This window comes from Prunus avium, chromosome 4 (genome assembly GCF_965620075.1).
Source record: "Prunus avium chromosome 4, drPruAviu1.hap1.1, whole genome shotgun sequence".
Classification (NCBI taxonomy): domain Eukaryota; kingdom Viridiplantae; phylum Streptophyta; class Magnoliopsida; order Rosales; family Rosaceae; genus Prunus; species Prunus avium.
The window spans coordinates 7649624-7655033 of NC_142287.1; the positions used below are offsets into that span (position 1 = coordinate 7649624).

The 5410-nt window shown below is 39.3% G+C and overlaps 1 non-coding gene across 1 annotated transcript; it reads right to left on the reverse strand.

Annotated features, from left to right (window-relative positions):
• Positions 1 to 2154: 2154 nt before the first annotated feature.
• On the reverse strand, positions 2155 to 2261 carry LOC148294738 (small nucleolar RNA R71). The gene has a single exon (XR_015835631.1). It is a non-coding gene; the product is annotated as a small nucleolar RNA R71 (small nucleolar RNA).
• Positions 2262 to 5410: the final 3149 nt, after the last annotated feature.

The window sequence follows — 5410 nt, forward strand, 5'->3', positions numbered from 1 at the left end:
GTGAGCTAGGCATGAGCTATTGTAGCTGGTTGGAGGCTTGGTCATGGTGACATGAAGATGAGCTAGGGCTGCTGGTGGGATTTATTGCTGAAGTGCATCAACCAATTCAGATTTTATAATGCAAGTGTTGTATGCATTAGTGAAGTGCATCAACCAATTCATCTTTTATAATGCAAGTGTTGTATGCATTAGCCATATTGAATTCAGATTTATCACTCCCCTCTCCCTATAAATACCACATCCATTCCACATTCAAGACACAACAAATCCTGAGATTCACAACCCCCACAATTCACTCCAACCATCCTCAAACACTCTCACAATCCCAAACACTCCAACAATCACCAAAACAACTCCAGCAAACTTCTATTCCATTTCCCTACGAATTTCATCTTCCTTAGCCATCACCACTCACTCAAACTCATCCCAAATCACCTCCATATCCTTCATACATCTTTCTAGAAGTGGGGAAGCTCTTGGAGAAGCATTAGAAGTGGAGAAGCACTTGGAGAAGCCTTGGACACCACAAGAACTTCAGAAAAAGGGTTTTTCTACTCTTATTGCATTCATTATGTTTTCTCATTTCTGTTCAAGTCTCTTTTCCATTATGAGTAGCTAAATCCATAACTAGGGCTTCGATGTAACCTAACATGAATATTCTGGGTTTATAAGTTTGGAGTTTCAAGTTTGATTCATGATTCATGTTCTTATTCATTATGCTTATGAGTTAACATGCTTGTTTGAATGATTGATCACCATTAGAACTTGTTTGTTAACTATCTTGGTTTGAATTAAGAGTATACACCATGCTTTAATTCGAATTGAACTATGAATAGGAAGAGTATGTATGGACATTCGACAACAGGGATTAGATACATACTTGGTTGTTTAAAATGTTCTTCTATGCTTAATGGGTTCCTAATGCTTAATTTTAGGTTAGACAACAAATGATCAAATTAGGGAATTAGGAACACAAGGTTAGGACCAAACACCATGGCCTAATCATACTTTAGCTAGAATCAATCTTTGAATCTGAATTAGACTTGTTACTTGAATCTTTATAACCCAGAATTGAATTGTTATGGTGAATCGAATGCCCTAGTCTCCAAACCTGTGTTTTAACTTTCAAAACCACCCTTTGTTACTTTTGTTTACTTGCTTTCCGTTGCAATTTCAGTTTGTTCATTTCTTTCTATAATCACAAGCATTCTCACTTCAAAGTTCATTTTAATCTTGCTGCATTTGTTTTCAAACTCACTCTTGCTTTAAATTCTGTTTTAGATTTAACTTCCTAACTTCTTGAATTTGGTAATCTAAAGTACATAACTAATTTGAACTTCTCAGTCTTCGTGGGTACGACCTCGTACTTGTCTTGCTATACTACTAATTGCCCCGTACAATTGCGAGTTAACATATTATTAACAACAAATTTTGGCGCCGTTGCCGGGGACTGAACGAAAGTTCTTCCCTGGTTATGTGCCCAAGGTTACCCTATTCTTTTTAGTGTTTCTAATTAATCTAATTTTCTGTTTCAGGTAGTTTATGTCTAAAAATCCATTACTTGAACAAGTGAGGTCTTCGTTCCAACGTTCTAGATCTTTGAACGCAGGACCATCATTGCAACCCAGACGAGTGACCTCTGAAATTCAGAATCGTCTAGAAAGGGAGTTGTCAACTGCAAAAGAGCAAGCTCTTGCTACATTTACAAGTCTTGCTCTCCACACTGAACTTCCCGGTTCTTCACTTTCAAATTCGGAAGCAAGTTCAGACCAAGAAGAAGAAGAAATGATGGCTGCCATTGAGTTCATGGGAGAACTTGATATCCCAACAATTCCAGCATCTCCTTCAAGCATTTTGCTGCCCACTGTAGCTCGAAATTATGAGCTTAAATCTTCTCATCTTAATATGCTGCCTTCCTTTTATGGTTTACCTAATGAAGATCCATTGACTCATATAAAGGATATTTTTAATGTTGTGAGTTCTTTTCCCTTGACAGGTGTGACAGAAGATCAACTTCGAATGAGAGTGTTTCCATACACTTTAAAGGATAAGGCGAAGTATTGGTTGAATTCTTTAAAGCCTGGTTCACTCACTACATGGTCTGCCATTCAAAAGAAGTTCCTGGAAAAATACTTCTCCACGCAAAAGACCGACATGCTTAGGGACAAGATCTTGTTATTTGCACAGCAAGATGATGAATCGTTTTGTGAAGCATGGGAGAAATTCAATGGGTTGCTCAACCAATGTCCTCATCATGGGATTCCATTGAAGCTTCAAATGCGTATGTTTTATAAAGGACTAACCCCTTCTAGTCATAATATAGTCACCAATTTTGCAGGTGGTTCTTTTAAAACCAAAACTCCAGAAGAAACGTACGAACTCTTTGAGGAGATAGCAATGGAGACCCAACATACGGATACAAGAGGTAAACGTGTTATTAGTGGTTCTAATGATGCTTCTAGTGTGCAGATTTCAAAACTGGAACAAAAGCTAGATGCTCTTCTTGCATTAAACTCAAGAAGCCCTCCGAAGGAAGTGTGTAGCATTTGTGAATCTCATGACCATGCTACCACAGCTTGTCCACTTGGGGCTGGATATCCAGAATTTGTGCAAGAGCAAGCTAAGTTGGTAAATTCCTACAACCAAGGTCCAAGAAATGATCCATACTCTCAAAGTTATAATCCAGGTTGGAGGAATCATCCAAACTTTTCATGGAGAAATACCCAGAATCAAGCAAATCCCCCTTCATTCCAAAGGCCACAACAATCATCATCATCATTGGAAGATATAGTGAAGCAGATGGCAATCAACCAATCCAATTTTCAGCAAACTACACAAGCTGCCATCTCCAAATTGGAAGTCCAATTAGGCCAAATAGCTGCTGAAATAACTCAAAGAGTGCCTGGGAAATGGCCAAGCCAAACTGAGATCAATCCAAAGAACCCAGAAGCCAAGGCCATTCATGTGCTCAGATCAGGTAAGATCATTGATAATAAAGATGATTCTAATCTTTCAAATGATGTTGTGATTGTAGAAAATGAAGAGGAGGAGACCATGGCCACGGAAGGAGAACAACTCAAAACTTCTCAATCTGCTCCTAAGGCCAAATCAGATTCTCAGAAATCCGATCAATTCCAATTGCATAAAAGGGATGACAAATTTGTGCCACCACATCTTCAAGAAGATAGATACGTGCCACCCGCTCCATATGTTCCACAGATTCCATTTCCAGGCCGTCTTAAGAAAGAAAAGCAAGATAAGGCTTTTAAAGAGATTTATGATATTTTGAGTAAAGTTAATATCAATTTGCCTTTGCTTGATCTTATTGAACAGATTCCTGCATATGGAAAATTCATCAAGGACTTGAAAACTCACAAGCTCAATTTCGCTCCAAATGAAGGAGTAAAGCTCGACCAGAATGTAAGTGCTGTATTGCAAAGGAAGCTTCCACCAAAACTAGATGATCCTGGCAGCTTTGACATTCCCATTAACATTGGAGGCAAGAAGGTTGGAAGAGCCATGTTGGACTTGGGAGCAAGCATCAATGTTTTGCCATATTCAGTTTATCAAGAGCTTGGCTTAGAAGGGATGAAGAAGACTTCAATGCGACTTGAACTAGCTGATCATTCTATAAAATATCCAAAAGGTATTGTAGAAGATATTCTAGTTCAAGTTAATACACTAATTCTCCCTGCTGATTTTGTAGTGATGGACATGGAAGACAATCCAAATGGAGATCGTGTTGATCCCATTCTCCTAGGCAGGCCATTCATGGCCTCTGCAGACACAATCATCAAAGTGAAAGATAGCACTCTCTCCATGACTGTTTTGGGTGAAACTGTTGAATTTAAAATGCTTAATGCTCTATCTCAACCTTCTATCTCTCTTGATTCTTGCTTTTCAATTGATGTTGTGGATCATGAGGTTTCTTCCAAAATTTTGCAGAGAAAGTCTAATGATGCTCTAGAAGCTGTCTTAACACAAGAAGAGGAAGATCTTTGTGAACCGGAGTTCCAAGAAGTGGTGGCTGCCTTAGAAGTGTTTCCGCCATACCCACCATCCTTTAGGCCACCAATCGAGCCTCTTGGACCATCATCCACGAAATTGGAGCCATCCATTGTCATCCCACCAAAGCTAGAACTTAAACCTCTTCCCAATAATCTTAAATATACATATTTGGGTGCTAACGAAACTCTCCCTGTTATAATTGCTGCAGGTCTCTCCTCACATGAAGAAGAGAGCTTAATTAAAGTTCTAAAAGAGCATAAAACAGCCATTGGGTGGACCATAGCAGACATCAAAGGAATTAGTCCAAGCATGTGCATGCACCGGATTTTAATGGAAGAAGACAGCAAACCATCTCGTGATGCCCAAAGGAGGCTAAATCCCAACATGAAAGAGGTGGTTAGAGCTGAAGTTTTAAAGCTACTCGATGTAGGAATCATCTACCCAATTTCAGATTCTAAGTGGGTGAGCCCTGTGCAAGTTGTTCCAAAGAAGTCCGGAATCACCGTTGTGAAGAATGAGAAGAATGAGCTAGTTCCTACACGAACTGTCACTGGTTGGAGAGTTTGCATTGATTACAGGAAGTTGAACACATCCACTAGAAAAGATCATTTCCCCTTACCTTTTATTGATCAAATGCTTGAACGTTTATCTGGCCATGCTTACTATTGTTTTCTTGATGGTTTTTCAGGTTATAATCAAATTCCCATTGCTCCGGAAGACCAAGAGAAAACCACATTCACATGCCCATTTGGTACGTTTGCTTATAGAAGGATGCCATTCGGTTTATGCAATGCCCCAGCAACTTTCCAAAGATGCATGATGTCAATCTTTTCAGATATGGTGGAACGATTCATTGAGGTATTTATGGATGATTTTTCAGTTTTTGGTTCCTCTTTTGATAATTGTCTTCACCACTTGTCTCTAGTGCTTAAAAGATGCCAGGAAACAAATCTGATTTTGAATTGGGAGAAGTGTCACTTCATGGTGAGACAAGGCATTGTGCTAGGCCATGTGATTTCAAGCAAGGGAATCGAAGTGGATAAAGCCAAGATCGATCTCATCTCAAATCTTCCACCCCCTACCTCTGTTAAAGGAATTAGAAGCTTTCTAGGTCATGCTGGATTCTATAGAAGGTTCATCAAAAATTTCTCAAGCATTACAAGGCCATTGTGTAATCTCCTTGCTAAGGATGCTGTTTTTGAGTTTAATGAAGCTTGCATGGAAGCTTTTTCTACCTTGAAGAGGGAGCTAACTTCAGCCCCTATTATCATAGCTCCGGATTGGTCTTTACCATTTGAAATAATGTGTGATGCCTCTGACTTTGCTATTGGTGCAGTTTTAGGTCAAAAGAAGAAAAAGCTGCCCCATGTGATTCATTATGCTAGCCGGACCTTGAATGATG